A 17910-nucleotide genomic window follows, 5' to 3' on the forward strand; every position below is an offset into this window, starting at 1 on the left:
TAATTCATAAACAATCTCTGGATCTCCAAACTAAATACAAATGTATCATCCAAATCTCAAATAACAGAATATATCAACAACTCCGAAATATAAAGTCAAATAAACAACATGCAAAGACTATCCTAGATCAGAGCCCTAATCTAGACACTTGCATGAAAAAGAGGAACTCCACTCCTCGGCATCAACAAACAACAACTAAGCATCCTGCACGCCGTCTACCCATCCATACAGAGAGGTAGGCGGTCCACCACAGACCACTGAGGGTTAGCATTACATCATCATAATCCATAAAAGATTTAAACAAGAACATTGGAAATGAAAGATATATTCAAGAATACAGAATAACAAATCATACATGTATTCACAAGTATTCATGATTCTCATACCATTCAAACCATTCCATACAATCATTCCAAGTTCATATCAACAAGTGTATCATACACGTATCACATATACATAACCCTCCCTCCTAGAACACTAGCATCACATGATCATTATTATCCCCCATCAATTACATTTTAAGCTATCACATTATTATCATAGCATAGCATGCATATTCAACCTCTAATCAAGTAATCAACAAAAGCTCATCATTTAACAACATCAATCAATGAAAACATTACTCACTTCATTACTCATCTAGCATGCTTATCTTAACAAGTACAGTTCATCATATCGAAGTTATAAGCAAGCCATCATCATTATCAAAGAACATCACCACCTCATATATGTATATATACATATACAAATCTCACCTCATCATTATTATTAAAATAACCATCATCAATTGATTCACCAAGTGTATAAGCACAAACAATTAAGACATGCAATTAGAGCATAATACAATTAGTCACAACCATCCACAAAATTCACCAATGTACATATACACCAATCCACATAATCACAACATTCGCCAAATTTCGCCAATACACAAATTCACCAAGTCATATATTCAATTATGACACAACTCATCATTTATTCAAATGCATGCAATGTTCTAGACTCTTCTCTAGATGCATGTGGTACCAAATCACCTCAAGGTCGTCACCTTCGATGCAACAAAAACATCGTACTCACCTCAATTGGATATAAAATCCGCCACCATCAGTCATGGATATAAAATCCACCACCATCAGTCATGAATGCATGAACATATGACTTAACTACAAATGCATATGTTCACACAAACAATAATCACTTCACCATCACCAATACATGTATATATGCAATCATCAACAATTCATCACCAATTAACACATATACAATCACCAACAACATCAAAAATCACACAACATAAAGTTGTCACATAAATGCACCACCAATCATCTTCACATATCATATAACAATTCCCCATAAAGGATTCGCAATCAATTGGTTCTCAAAAGTCATCTTTAGTCAAGTTCGTCTCTCCAAGTCATAACTTAAAATTAATTGAACAATTAATTCAAAACCAAGTAAACAAGCTCAATAGCCTATGCCTTGTATTCTCACAGTCCACATGTGTGTGCAGTAGAGGTTACGTAAGCATTTCATCGGCCAAATACGACGAATTCATAAAAATCACAAAGTTCGTCTCACTTTATCACTTTTCAAGAAATTTTCCATTTTCAAAGCAAAACAAGTTAGATCCATCACCCCATAGATTAGATAGTATTAAACACCTTAATTGAACTCATAAAACATAAGTTTGAAGTTTGGAAACAATCCAAAGGGTTTGGGTCGATTTAGAAATAGTTATGCGGATTTTTCGTAAAATTTTCTCTAAGACCTCCTTGGAGTATTTTCCTCATAACTCAAAAACCAAAAATCATTTTCAAGTCAAACCAAAGCCATTGGAAAGCTAACAAAATTATCTACAACTTTCATGTTTACACCAAAGACCAGATCAAAACAGAAACGAGGGAAAAAGACGCAAGAACGCGAAACAGAAAAGTTGTTTCTGGGCAATTTCGCTATTAGCGTAGTTTGAGCTATTAGCGCAATAACTCCAGACAGTTTCGCTATTAGCGCAGTTCTAGCGAATTTCTTCAGTAGTTACGGGTTTTTACACCATTTTTGCCCAAAATCCCAATTTTCAAACCCCCAACTCCCAAATCAACTTCCAGAAAGTGTTTATGGGTCAAAACAGGTTCAATACACTTAAACAAACATGATTCAAGCATTAAAAACAACAACATAGCTCATTTCATCAAATTCACAAAATTCTTTCAAAACACCAACATAACCACCAATCTCCTCATGAATCCATAAACAACGATTCCAGTTACACAATTTTGATTTTAACAGTTCAACAATCATCAACAACAACTAATGAACACAAATTCATGCACAATTCAACATCACAACCTCATTTTTCATCAAAATTGCTCAAGAACACAATATACCCACAAATGCACATTTCAACATGCTAATTCACATAATAACATGCAATTATCATACAAATCTTGTTCTCAATCATAACAACAACAATCATGCACGAATTTAGAGCAATTAGATTCAATTTATCAATTTCATAAAAATGGGTATAAATGAAAAATGATGAAATTATGATCAAAAACTAACCCCCTTACCTCTAACACCAAGAATCTTTAATTCAAGCCTCAATTTAGCTCCTAGATGATGAATCCCCTCCTCTAGCTCTAGCCCTTGATCTTGTTCTACTCTCAAGCTTCTATCTCTTCTCTTCCCAAATGAAATGAAATGAAATGTGAAATGTTGTGAAACCTAATTTTCACCAACAACTAGAGTTTATATATGTGCTCTATTCAATTGGGCTTATCTCTCAATCCTTAATGGGCCTAACCCATTTCTATTCTAACACCAAAAATGTCACTACTCACTTAATGGTAAATTACAACACTAACGGTCACTTACCGGTAAATAAAATGATTACTACACTCTCTCTAGTAACTTGGTAAAATAATACTCTTACTAAGCACTAAAATAATTCTCATCCAAAATTACAAAATTACCCCTACTCTCAAAATGACCAAAATGCCCCTAAGTCCAAAATGACTAAAATACCCTTCTACACCGAATTCTACAATTCCCAACCAAAAATACACACAGATGCAAATAATCACATAATAGCACACACAACACACATAAATAAATAATAAAATAAATCTAGCGAAAATCGGGCTGTTACAACTCTCCCCCACTAAAAAGAATTTTCGCCCTCGAAAATTACCTGAAGAAAACAACTCTGGATACGCAACCCTCACTCTACTCTCCGATTCCCAAGTGGCACACTCACCAGTTGGTCCAACCCAAATCACTTTAACCAAAACGACCTCCTTGCCACGCAAACGCTTCACTTCACGATCCTCAATCCTAACTGGCCAAGTCTCAACGGTCAAATTATCCCTTACTTCCAAATCATCCGCTTGAATCACATGGGACGCATCATACACATACTTCCTCAACTGAGACACATGAAACACATCATGAAGATTCGACAAAGATGGCGGTAACGCAATCCTATACACTACAACCTCAACCTTCTCAACAATCTCAAAAGGTCCAACAAAACGAGGAGTCAACTTCCGACACTTCAAAGCACGTCCAACACCAGTTACAGGATTCACTCTCAAAAACACATGATCACCAACCTGAAACTCAATATCCTTCCTCCTCTTATCATGATAACTCTTCTGTCTACTCTGAGACGCTTTCATCTTCTCTTGAATCATCTTAACCTTTTTCGTAGTTTCTTGCACCACTTCCGGTCCTAACAAGGCACCTTCACTTGACTCATACCAACACAACGGCGTCCTACACCTCCGACCATACAAAGCTTCAAACGGCGCCATTCCAATACTAGAATGAAAACTGTTGTTGTAAGTAAACTCAATCAACGGTAAACATTCAATCCAACCGACACCTTGTTCCAAAACACAAGCCCTCAACAAATCTTCCAAACTCTGAATAGTCCTCTCCGTCTGACCATCAGTCTGGGGATGATACGCAGAACTCAACCTCAACTTAGTTCCCAAAGCATCTTGCAAACTCTCCCAAAACTTAGAAGTAAACCTCGGATCCCGATCTGACACAATACTAGAAGGAACACCATGCAATCTAACAATCTGCTCAATATAGATCTCAGCCAACTTAGCCACAGACATACCGGTCTTAATAGGAACAAAATGTGCCGACTTCGTCAACCGATCGACAATCACCCAAATAGAATCAAAACCCTTAACAGTCTTCGGCAACGCTCCAACAAAGTCAATTGATATACTATCCCACTTCCACTCTGGCACGAACAACGGTTGCATCAAACCTGACAGCTTCTGATGTTCAATCTTAGACTTCTGACACACCAAACAAGCATACACAAACTCTGCAATATCCTTCTTCATTCCAGGCCACCAAAACAACCTCTTCAAATCCTGATACATCTTAGTCGCTCCGGGATGAATACTCAAACTACTTCTGTGACCTTCTTCCAAAATCAGTATCTTAAGCTCAAGAACACTTGGCACACAAACACGATCACGAAACATCAAAACACCGTTCTCATCCAATCTAAAGTCTCCACCTTTGCCTTGATTAACCAACACCACTCGATCTACAAGTTCCAAATCGTCCTTCTGACCATTCTTGATCTCCTCCAGAATATTACTTGTCAGCTTCAACATTCCCAACCTCACACCATCCGGTGTCAATTCACTAACCAAACTCAAATCCCGAAACTGCTCAATCAACTCTAACTCTTTAACCATCAAAGCAGACATATGCAACGACTTCCTACTTAAAGCATCAGCAACAACATTGGCCTTTCCAGGATGATAACTCAATTGGAAATCAAAATCCTTAAGATACTCCAACCATCTCCTCTGCCTCATATTCAACTCCTTCTGGTCAAACAAATACTTCAAATTCTTATGATCACTGAACACCTCAAACTTAGAACCATACAGATAATGCCTCCAAATCTTCAACACATACACAACGACCGCTAATTCCAAATCATGAGTCGGATAATTCTTCTCATGCACTTCTAACTGCCTCGAAGCATAAGCCACAACCTGACGATTCTGCATAAGCACACCACCAAGACCCATCTTAGAAGCATCACAATACACCACAAACGATTCCTTCGGATTTGGCAAAATCAACACTGGAGCTGACGTCAACCTCTTCTTCAACTCTTGCAAACTCTTCTCACACTGAGCATCCCAAACATAAGCTTGTCCTTTCCGAGTCAACTGCGTCAATGGCAACGCCAACTTAGAGAATCCTTCAATGAACCTCCGATAATAACCTGCCAATCCAAGAAAGCTTCTAACTTCAAAAACAGACTTAGGTGATTCCCACTGCAACACTGCATCAACCTTCGACGGATCCACGGCAATACCATCTTTAGAAATCACATGACCAAGGAAACTCACTTCCCGCAACCAAAACTCACACTTCGACAACTTAGCAAACAACTTCTTCTCTTTCAAAACTCCCAACACAATCCTCAAATGCTCGGCATGCTCCTCTTCAGACTTAGAATACACCAAAATATCATCTATAAACACCACCACAAAACGATTCAGAAAAGGATGAAATATTCTATTCATGTACTCCATGAAGACACCTGGCGCATTAGATACTCCAAATGGCATCACAAAATACTCATAGTGTCCATACCTCGTTTTGAACGCAGTTTTGGATATATCTTCCGCCTTTACTCTAATCTGATGATATCCTGACCTCAAATCAATCTTACTGAACACTTTTGCACCAACCAACTGATCCATTAAATCGTCAATTCTCGAAAGCGGGTACCGATTCTTGATTGTCACCTTGTTCAATTGCCGATAATCCATGCACAATCTCATGCTACCATCCTTCTTCTTAACCAACAACACAGGAGCTCCCCACGGCGAAACACTTGGCCTGATAAACTGTTTCTCAAGCAACTCTTCCAACTGTTTCTTCAACTCACCCAACTCTAATGCAGACATCTGATACGGTGCAATCGAAGTAGGACTCGTTCCAGGCACCAAATCAATTGCAAACTCAACTTCCCTCTCCGGCGGTAACTCGGTAATGTCGTCTGGAAAAACTTCTGGAAACTCTTGCACTACCGGCAAATCACCAACTCCTTTCTCACTTCTTTCCTTCAAGGAAGCAAACATCATGAATACACTAGCTTCACCATCCAAGGACTTCTTGCCTTTGTCTTTGCTGTACGGCTTCCCAAATCCATGACTCTTTCCTTTCTTCTCATTCTGAGCCTCCGCAACCAAAGATACCTTCCCTTGCCAAACCAACACACCTGAAGCAACCTGCTACCCCCCACTACGCTCAAACCCACCTAAAAGAACGGAACAACACAACAAGTATCGACAGTACTCCCGTACATGTCGCATACAACAGGAAATTCAACGGGTTTTGATCTGGACAAGACCGACCACGGCTCTGATACCAACTTGTAACACCCTATTTCTAATAAGCGGTAAAACGCGCGAATATATATATATAATATTCTAGAAATAGATGCTACGTCTTCGAATAAACCACAAAAATACAATACATGCATAAAGATCATGTTACACAATATAGCAGCGGACAACATATAATTCATAAACAATCTCTGGATCTCCAAACTAAATACAAATGTATCATCCAAATCTCAAATAACAGAATATATCAACAACTCCGAAATATAAAGTCAAATAAACAACATGCAAAGACTATCCTAGATCAGAGCCCTAATCTAGACACTTGCATGAAAAAGAGGAACTCCACTCCTCGGCATCAACAAACAACAACTAAGCATCCTGCACGCCGTCTACCCATCCATACAGAGAGGTAGGCGGTCCACCACAGACCACTGAGGGTTAGCATTACATCATCATAATCCATAAAAGATTTAAACAAGAACATTGGAAATGAAAGATATATTCAAGAATACAGAATAACAAATCATACATGTATTCACAAGTATTCATGATTCTCATACCATTCAAACCATTCCATACAATCATTCCAAGTTCATATCAACAAGTGTATCATACACGTATCACATATACATAACCCTCCCTCCTAGAACACTAGCATCAGATGATCATTATTATCCCCCATCAATTACATTTCAAGCTATCACATTATTATCATAGCATAGCATGCATATTCAACCTCTAATCAAGTAATCAACAAAAGCTCATCATTTAACAATATCAATCAATGAAAACATTACTCACTTCATTACTAATCTAGCATGCTTATCTTAACAAGTACAATTCATCATATCGAAGTTATAAGCAAGCCATCATCATTATCAAAGAACATCACCACCTCATATATGTATATATACATATACAAATCTCACCTCATCATTATTATTAAAATAACCATCATCAATTGATTCACCAAGTGTATAAGCACAAACAATTAAGACATGCAATTAGAGCATAATACAATTAGTCACAACCATCCACAAAATTCACCAATGTACATATACACCAATCCACATAATCACAACATTCGCCAAATATCGCCAATACACAAATTCACCAAGTCATATATTCAATTATGACACAACTCATCATTTATTCAAATGCATGCAATGTTCTAGACTCTTCTCTAGATGCATCCTCACTGTTATGTGTGAAGATTCAACAAATGACGCAAATAATCCTCACTATTTCACCTTTAGGGTTCAACTTTACTTTCTATACCCATTTTACTTCATTGGCCTTCTTTCCTTGTGGTAACTCAACAAGTGACCATGTATTGTTGCTTTCAATTGAATCCAGTTTGTCTTTCATTGCTATTATCCATTTGGGATTCTTCAAAGCTTCACTCACATTCACTGGCTCAGATTCTGCAAGAAATACCAAGTGAACAGGCTCACCATCTTCTGTCACTTCAATATCTGGGTAATTTCACATTCCTGCAGTCTTGGAGGCATATTTCTTTTCCTCTGAGGTCTTCCTGTCTCAGTTTGAGCAGGTGCCTCAACATCATTTGTTGAATCTTCACAAATAATTCTCACTGCATCCTTCTTCTCATTACTGCCCCAATTCCACTCTTTCACCTCATCAATTATCACATCCCTGCTAATTATTACTTGCTTATTTACAGGGTCAAGCAATTTATATCCACCAGTGGAATGATAGCCCACTAGTATCAGTTGTTAACTTTTATCATCTAACTTCTTCCTTAACTGGTCATGAATATGTCTATATGCTATAAAACCAAAAACTCTTAGATGATTCACATTTGGTTTGTTACCTGACCAACACTCTTCAGGTGTGATGTTGTTCAACTTCTTTGTTGGGCATCTATTCAAATGTAGGTAGCAATGGATACAGCTTCTCCCCATAATTCCTTTGGTAGAAGCTTGCTCTTAAGCATGTTTCTCACCATATTTATAATGGTCCTGTTCTTCCTCTCAGCAGTACCATTTTGTTGTGGTGTGTAGGGTGGCACCACATCATGCATTATCCCTTCTTGAGTACAGAAAGCATCAAATTCACTAGATACATATTCACCCCCTCCATCAGTTCTTAGTGTTTTAATCATATAACCACTTTGTTTTTCAGCTAAGCTCTTGAACTTTCTGAAGATTGTAAATACTTCACTTTTTCTCTTTATCAAGTAGGTCCACAGTTTCCTACTGAAATCATCAATAAATGTAACAAAGTATTTGTTACCTCCAGTTGATTCCACTTGTATTGGTCCACACACATCAGAGTACACCCCCTCAAGAATACTTTTTGTTTTGCTTCCTGCATTTTTACTGAATCTACTTCTGTGTTATTTGGATTGCACGCATTCTTCACACACTTCTCCATGTATATGAATTTCAGGTATTCCTGAAACCATACCACACTTTTGCATAGATCTGAGGTCTCTGAAGTTGAGATGCCCCAGTCTGTAGTGCCAAAGCCACTCATCTCTACTAACAGCCGAAAAAAACCCACATTAAAGAAAGACTTGATAGATTCTGTGCTAATCCTAATTGGATTAATTCTTTTCCTGTTTATATCAACAAACATTTACTAAGATACTCATCTGACCATTGTCCTATTATTTTAGAATTTCACGACACTAGAAAGGGTCTGTACCATCAAAAAGCCAAAAAAAATCCAATGTTTTGAACAGCTTTGGGCTCAAGATAAAGAGTGTGCTCATATTGTTAAGAAGGATTGGAAGGATACTCCTGGTGATAGCCCTACTAAACTTCAACATATTATGAGGCAGATGTTTGAGTCGGGTCATTCCAAGTTCGGTGATATTCCTAGAAAGATTAAAGCTCTTCAAGACACTCTTTACTCCCTTAAAAATGGCACCCCTACACAAGACTGTTGGCTCTCCATCCATACAAAAGATAAGGCTTTGGATGAATTTCGTAAACAAGAAGAATTATGGTGGTCTCAAACAGCCAAAACCCATTGGCTCAAGTTTGGAGACCTCAATACCAAGTTTTTTCACCAAAAAGCCACTCAGAGATAAAAGAATAATACCATTCATTAGATTCAAGACTCAACTGGCACTCTTTGGCAGGATAGTGCTAAAATTCATTGCATTTTTACTGATTATTTCAATATTTTCTCAAGTGTTAATCCCACCCCTAATAATGACATTTTTAATGTGGTTAATAATAGAATTTCCCCTCAGGATTATGAATTTTTAAACAATAATTTTACAGCTCTTGAGGTTCAGGAAGCCATCAGGAATTTAAAGGCTAATTTTGCCCCTGGCCCTGATGGCCTCTCTACTCTATTTTACCAAACTTATTGCGACACAATTGGCCCTGAGGTTATTGATTATGCTTTAAAAATTCTTAATGAAGAAGGGTCAATTTTATCCATTAACCACACTCTCATGAGTTTAATTCCCAAAGTTAATTCCCCTACTAAACCCTCTAATTATAGGCCTATTAGCTTATGTAATGTCATTTTAAAAATTATTACCAAAACCATTGCTAATAGAATTAAGCAAATTTTACCTAACATAGTCAATGATTTCCAAAGTTCTTTCCTTCCTGGTAGATTAATAACAGATAATTCTTTGATTGTTGATAGATCTCTGGCAAGTGCACCAAATACTATCGAAGTAGTAAAAATATCGATCCCACGAGGACTGTTTTTAACTTCAATAATTCAATTTCGTTATAAAAGTAGGATGTATAAAAGTTTATTTTGTTTTGCCACTAGGCAGTAGATTTGGTTTGATTTTAAGAAATCAAATAAAATAGTAAAGATTTGATTAAGAAAATAGGAGAGAGATGAGATCAGGTCTTCGAATCCTCTATGTTTCCCCTAATTGGTTACTGCACCTATTATTACTAATGATTCTCTAGTTTCACGATAGTTAACAAATTAGCCCTAATCAATCCCTTGAGTTAGGACCCTCTTTTTAAACTACAGCCCCTAATTCCTTAGGTGGTCTAATAATCATCAAAGGTTTAAGCACGTTAACCTAATATCACTAACAAACGATTATCCATTCCTAGACTAACCATGTTTATTAGAACAATTCAATTAGGTCTAAGTCGAAAGCTATGGTCAGTAGTCATTCGATCTCACAAAATCATGTTTATATTTGATCAGGATATAAAAAGCAGTAAGAACAATTGAATTGAATGAAAACTAGAATATCATTAATAAGTAATAGAGTTTCACAGCAACATATGATCAATTAGGGTTACATAGGTTCATCTCCGACCTAATCTCTAAGAGATTTAGCTACTCATAATTGAGTTTACAAATAGCATAATCAATGAAAGAATTAAAACATACATAAACTGGGTTAGAGATGATGAAATCCTCTCCGCTGCAGCCTTCTGGGTGTTAAAATCGCACTTTCGTTCTCCAAAATCGTAACCCCTGTTCTTCAGATTGAGTGCAGTATTTATAGAAGTCATGGGCCTGACCCATCAAAATCGCGCCGCGCCTTGTTAATTGGCGTGCCGCGATTTCCCCTTTACAGGAAGTGTGTATTTTTGCTTCAAAAATCGCAGCACGGCTTGAAATTGGCGTGGCGCGATTTCCTTCGAACAGACTTCAAATTTTAAGCTTTTTGCACTCCAGAACAGTATAAATTGCATGAGAACTCTATCAAAATGTCACAATAAGTCCCTAATATTACGTAATGACAGAATGTCATCACAACCCCAAACTTAAACCATTCCTTGTCCTCAAGGAATTTGCTTGCAACAGTGACAAACGACAGTAAAATAACAGTTACCTGACAAAACGATAGTACCCAAAAGTTCATTCTCCTTCTAGCTAAAGATGAGCTAGTTTGACTTGTTCGCATCCACCAATTCACAACTCCACGCAACAATATGAAATAGGGTTCTACCAGTCGACATGCAGGTCTACATATTACCATACGCTTGAAAAGTTTCTAGATATCAATCAAAGTCAATATCATTACACACTTTTGAGGTCTTTAGGGTTATAACGGGGCTTAGGTGAAAGGTGGGATATATTTGGATAAGTAGGCTACACAAAATTTGAGTTAGGCATTCCTACGGAAATTAAAGCACAAAATTCAATCCTTCGATCATTCACCTTTTGAAATAACAATCAATGCAAAGGTACTAGAGAATATTTTTAACATTTAGGGACAATCGAGTTTGAAGTTACTCGGATTTTCAATGTTTTGTCCCTTTTTCATCATTCAATTTCTTTTTTTTTTTAATACACCATTTTTGTGTATATTTTGCATAACAATTTCATATTTCTTTTAATTTTTGTTCTCTTATTCTCTAGTACCCCCACCCCAAACTTAGTTGGTTGCAAATTCCAATAGCAACCCCAAACTTAATCTTTAGCAACATTCTACAATGCCTTAACTCAGAAAATGACAAGTCTTAAAAGTCTCTAGGCTTGTAATGTAGTTTGTCACCGAACAAAAAGTTCTAATCCTACCGGCTCACAATTGGTTAAGAAAGGATAAATTCAACAAATTAAAACAGGGTAGGCTTCAAAAAGGCTCACAGGACCAAGCACTTTTGCCTCAGTGTGTAATTGACAGAGACCAATCAATAATAGAGAAACAATGCAAGTTCTAGAAATGTAGTCGCATGGAAAACTAATCTAACTATAAGTAAATTGAAAAACAAGATTTGGCAATGAACCTTATGGCTGAGATTTCTGGGAGTATGTGACTACCTAGCAACGCCGTACACTTCGCCTTTGAATCAAGTCACCCCTCCTTGAGAACTTTTGGAATACCGTTTCATCAAACAACTGTTACTAAACTGTAATAGGTCACATGAAACAAAACAAATTCATTAATAATAAACAAGTGCAGGAGCAATTACAATAGGGAAATAAGTTCAATGGACTTCGACATTAAAAAGAAGATAAAAAGAAAATACATTAAAAGAAAAATGACTGAAAAATAAAATACAAAGCAGAAAATGCTAATCCATCAGTAGATCAGCCCATGTCTTGATCATCATCCGAGTTTCCAGCCCCCGGTGTCCTCAATCCTTCGAAGATGCCATCCCCTTGATCTTGCTCGGTGGTGTTGAAATCATCAGTGATTTCCCTCCTCATGCGCAGCCCATACTCTTCTTGATGTGTAAAATATTGTTCCATGTGCTCACGGGAGCCTCCAAACCTCTCATAAGACCCACGAATCGGACCCATATGCAATTGAGCCTCCGCAGCAAACGCAGCTGAGAACCTAGGACGGTTCACCCACAGCTGGTCCGAAGTCTCATTCATCCAATTAGCTTGCACATGCATGAATTCCTCAAGCTTTGGATGAAGAGGAGCATAACCTCCTTGGCTACTACTCCCTCCTTGCTCCATTTGTTGTTGCCTCGCTGCCTCCCTCTCTCTCTCCTTCATATAGCCTTCATATTTCTTGACAAACCCATCCATGACCGAGTCGGTGATTGGCTTCATATTGCTTGTGTTGAGATCACTATCATAAGTCGGTACCAACTCTTGCTCACACAACCAATTAATTAGACTCCCATGCCCCAATTGTGTGGTGTTTCCGGTTGCTAGATCATGAAGACTATTGGCCAAGAGGCGGCCAATATCTATAGGGTGCTCCTTGATGATGGCATAGGCAGCAAGCACCCTCTTGAGAGGAATTTCAGAAGTGCAGGATGCACTCTCAAGAGTCTGGACCACATATGATACCCACGCCTTGGGTACCGGCAGCATCTCCGCATAGGTAAGCATCCGGGACTTTTTCCAAGTCGACCCAGGCCTACACATGGTGGTGATGATCTCATCAAAAGTATCCTCCGTAATAGCAAATCTCTCCCTCCTCAATTTTTCAACCCAACACTCTTCCGGTGCTTGAACATTCAGCCATGCGTTGAGAGCATCCGGGCTGAAGTCAATGTACTTTCCTCGAACAAAAGATTGAAAGGGTGTATCGGACACCCTTGCATTTGCAAAGAATTCGACGATCACCGTTTTGTTGTTTGCCTCGTCGATCATTTCATTCAATCTTGTCCATCCCCTCCTTCGTATTTCAGACTCAAAGAAAGGATATTTCACAAGCTTTGTGAAATCAAACTTCCTCTCCCCTATGACTTCAAAACTCTTCATAGATTGATGGAACTCCTGGGCTAGGTCATTGATGAAATGGATGGCGTTTTCGGGTGGTTCGGATGCGGCACGGGGGCGTTTGGATTTGCTTGTGGATGGTTTGGGGTTGGTGGCTTTCTTGGAGCGAGTGTTTCTTTGGTTGGAGGCCATTTGTGGTTTAGGAAGATGGTGAAAGGAAAGTTTTGTGAAGTTTGGGAAAATTTGGAATGTTTGTGGTTTGATGGTGGTTTGGGTTGGTGAATTTGTGATAAGAATGTGGTTTGATGATGGTTAGGAAGTGAATATTGAGATGAAGATGAAGAGAATTCGTGAATGGAAGTTTAGGGAAGTTTTGGTAGAGAAAGGTAGGAAGAATGGAATGAAAATGATGATGAACAGTTAGGTTTTTATAGGCCTGTTTGGGCAAAATCGCGGCACGCCAAAATGCAAGGCGCGGCGCGATTTTGCGTTGCAACGGTCAATAACGGGCAGATTTTGTAACGGCTAGTAACGGATAGTTCCAACGGCTATTTTTTTTCACAAAACAGTCAAAATCGCGCCGCGCCATGTATATAGGCGTGCCGCGATTTTGGTGAAACAGGGGGTAATTCCTTGCTTTCTCAGGCCAAAAATTTTGTTTTCTTGAAAAATGCCTGAGTCCCTTGAATTTTTGAAAAACTTTTGAGGAGAGAATCATGCAAGACATCAGTACCTTGCATGATTTTCTTGGCAAGAGGTATCTTTGAACAAAATTTTAAAACTTCCCTGCCTTGTATTAAAAGAAAAGAAAAATATTTTTGTGTTTTTATTTTTGAAAGCAATAAAATCATACCTGAAAAATAAATAGTGGGTTGCCTCCCACTCAGCGCTTCTTTACCGTCACTAGCTTGACTGATGACTATTTCTAAGGATCATATGATGTGGCTCCCTCTTCATTGTTTGGGAGTCCTCCTTTACGGTACCGTTTCAGCTTTTGTTCCTTACCCTTGAAAGTTCCTTGTGCACCAGACTTCTTTAGGTCTACAGCTTCATCAACAGGCTTGTTTCTTGCCAACCCTTCGTCACAGTACCTCATAATTCTTTCCAAAGTATCAGAGAGAGTTGAATGCATACACCATCGAAAAGCAGCCGGCCCATTACGCATCCCATAGGGAATCCTTCTATAAGCCAATTTACCACCCGGACCAGTGGTAGTAGTCTTTATTTCATTTTTACCAGTTGTCAATCCCCCATACTCGTTGTCACGGATGTCTCCTAATGATCGCTGTTGCATCTGTCCTTTGCTTACTTCCAGTTGCTTAACATCCTTTAACATTCCAACATCTTCAATCACTTCTTGTCTATCTATAGATTCCACACTTTCCACCTCCGTAGATTGAATAGATTGAGATTCAAGTGTTTTATCTTCGACAGTTTCTTCCACAACATCAATCCGGTAACACTTGGGATTCTCATCTTGGTGCTTCATTGCCTCAAAGATATTGAAGACTACCTGCTCCTTATGGAATCTCAACATTAGCTCTCCACGCTCAACATCAATCAAAGCACGACCAGTTGCAAGGAAAGGTCTCCCTAGAATGAGTGGCATGTCTTCATCTTCAGCCATATCTAGGACCACAAAATCTGCTGGGAACACCAAGTCATTAACCTTGACTAGCACATCTTCAAGTATACCGAAAGGATAAGAGATTGACCGATCAGCTAAAGTAATGGTCATTCTTGTTGGTTTAGGTTCCCCACACTTAAGCTTCTTCATCATTGAAAGTGGCATCAGATTTATACTTGCTCCCAAATCACATAAAGCTCTTCCAATGTCTACCGGTCCAATTGAACAAGGGATAGTAAAAGCACCAGGATCCTTCAGCTTAGGTGGCAGCTTCTTTTGAAGAATAGCACTACAATTTTCAGAAAGTGCTATGTTCTCATCATCCTTAGGCTTCCTTCGTTTAGTCAACAAGTCTTTCATGAACTTAGCATACAATGGCATTTGATCAAGAGCTTCACCGAAAGGAATATTCACCTGAAGTTGTGAGAAAAGTTGCATGAACTTCTTGAATTGGCCTTCATCCTTTTCTTTCTTCTTCGAAAGGTGAGGGTATGGAAGCTTCACATATGATGGAATAACCTGTGGTTTGTCTCCATCTTTCAAAATTTGACTCTTCGACTTCCTCAAGATTGAATCTTCATCAATTAACTTCTCATTTTTTTCTCCCTCTATTTTTTCCTTCCTTTCGTTTTCAACTACTCCATGATCATTTTCTTTTTCAACTACACCATTCTCATTTTTTTCAACTACATCATTCTCCTCCACCTCAACCACTTCATCAACCTTCTTTGGAGCTTTTGGAACTAAAGGTGTCAAAACCTTTTTGCTCCTCAATTCAATAGCATTACAAGACTCATTCTTAGGGTTATCTTTAGTGTTACCTGAGAATCCGCCTTTGTTTTGTTCAGCCAACTGCTTAGCTAATTGCCCCAGTTGAGTTTCAAGCATCTTCCTAGAAGCTTCATTGTTCTTTCTTTCAGCTTCTTGACTCTTCTTCATCTCTTCAAAGTTGCCTTGAGTCATCTTCATGAAGTTCATCATAGTTTCCTCAAGAGCTGATGGCTTCCTTTGTTGTTGTTGAGGAGGAGTGAGCATCTGAGAGTTCAAAGCATTGTTATTTGAGTAGCTTAGATTTGGATGCTTATTAATGCCTGAATTGTAGTATTGATTCTGCCTTTGATATCCTCCCATGAAGTTAGCTTCTTCACTTGATCCTTCCGGAACACATTCACCGTTGGGATGTTCTTCACCACATAAGTCACACTTGATTGCAGCTACTTGTTGTTGCTTTTGAGCCAAAGTGAAGCCTTGAAACTCCTTAGTTAGAGCTTCGATCTGTTTGTTCATTGCTGCTTGGTTGGCAAGGATAGCAGTTTGTTCACTTACCCCAAACACTCCTCTTTCCTTCTTCTTAGCTTCAGCACGATACTCATTTCCAGCCATGTTTTCTATCAAAGCTTGGACTTCATGATCAGTTTTGCTCTTGAGACTACCTCCCGCGGAAGCATCTAAGAACATTCGAGTGTTTGGTGTTACCCCCTCAGTGAAGATTTGGAGGTATTGCTTCTCGGTGAACTCATGATTAGGGCATCTCTTGAGAAGCAAATTGAATCGCTCCCAAGCATCATACAATGATTCACCTTCTCCTTGCTTGAAGTTAGAGATCTCCATCTTCTTGTCCCAATACTTAGACATAGGGAAGTATTTCTCCAAGAACTTCAGCTCTAACTCTTCCCATGTTTGGACAGTCCCGTTTGGAATTGTTAGCAACCAATCTTTTGCTCTTCCCGTCAAGGTGAAAGGAAATAGCCTTAGCTTCTTTTGTGCTTCAGTCACGGTGGCTGGTTGCACACAAAACTCACAGGTTTCAGCAAAACGGCTCAAGTGTTCATGAGGACTCATAGCTTCAGTCCCATCGAATTGCTTGTCCCTCAAACCATTGAGGACAGTTGTCTTGATGTCGAACGCTACGGGGTTAGCTGGTTGAAAAGTGTGGGTCAGTTGACCGCGATGAGTGGCTAACCCGTAGTCTCCAAGCTTAGGTCTTGGTGGTACAACTCCTTCTCCTTCCATCGTTGCAGATTTAGGAGAAGAGATTGTTTCAGATTCACTTGAGAGTTGCTCCGGTACTTGTTCTCGAACACCCGGTGGAACGGATTGAGCTAACCTTTGCGATCGGACAGCTTTCCGAAGTGCTCTAGCAGTTCTTTCAATCTCCGGATCGTACTCTAAGTCGTCAGAGCTCTGTTTACCTCGCATAAACAGCAAAATACCTTAGTAGCACTGCACAACGCAAAGTAATCAAGTGAATATGAAAACAGAAAAATAAAAATTAAAAAACAGAAAATTAAATTGCAAAAACCCTAAATTATAACGTAATTGCCTTGTTGAAATAATTCAACAGTCCCCGGCAACGGCGCCAAAAACTTGATAGATCTCTGGCAAGTGCACCAAATACTATCGAAGTAGTAAAAATATCGATCCCACGAGGACTGTTTTTAACTTCAATAATTCAATTTCGTTATAAAAGTAGGATGTATAAAAGTTTATTTTGTTTTGCCACTAGGCAGTAGATTTGGTTTGATTTTAAGAAATCAAATAAAATAGTAAAGATTTGATTAAGAAAATAGGAGAGAGATGAGATCAGGTCTTCGAATCCTCTATGTTTCCCCTAATTGGTTACTGCACCTATTATTACTAATGATTCTCTAGTTTCACGATAGTTAACAAATTAGCCCTAATCAATCCCTTGAGTTAGGACCCTCTTTTTAAACTACAGCCCCTAATTCCTTAGGTGGTCTAATAATCATCAAAGGTTTAAGCACGTTAACCTAATATCACTAACAAACGATTATC

The 17910-nt window shown here is 38.6% G+C and overlaps 1 long non-coding RNA gene and 1 other non-coding gene across 2 annotated transcripts; one reads left to right on the top strand and one right to left on the bottom strand.

The window, feature by feature from the left end:
- LOC146915554 (uncharacterized) lies at positions 1 to 2706 on the bottom strand. The gene is made up of 2 exons (XR_015013363.1): positions 2571 to 2706; positions 1 to 215 (listed from the first exon to the last, which is right to left on the bottom strand). It is a non-coding gene; the product is annotated as an uncharacterized LOC146915554 (long non-coding RNA).
- A 13921-nt stretch (positions 2707 to 16627) lies between these two features.
- On the top strand, positions 16628 to 16734 carry LOC146915555 (small nucleolar RNA R71). The gene has a single exon (XR_015017186.1). It is a non-coding gene; the product is annotated as a small nucleolar RNA R71 (small nucleolar RNA).
- Positions 16735 to 17910: the final 1176 nt, after the last annotated feature.

This window comes from Medicago sativa, chromosome 6 (assembly GCF_051527215.1).
Source record: "Medicago sativa cultivar Bolivia chromosome 6, Bolivia_mono, whole genome shotgun sequence".
In the NCBI taxonomy this organism is placed as follows: Eukaryota; Viridiplantae; Streptophyta; class Magnoliopsida; order Fabales; family Fabaceae; genus Medicago; species Medicago sativa.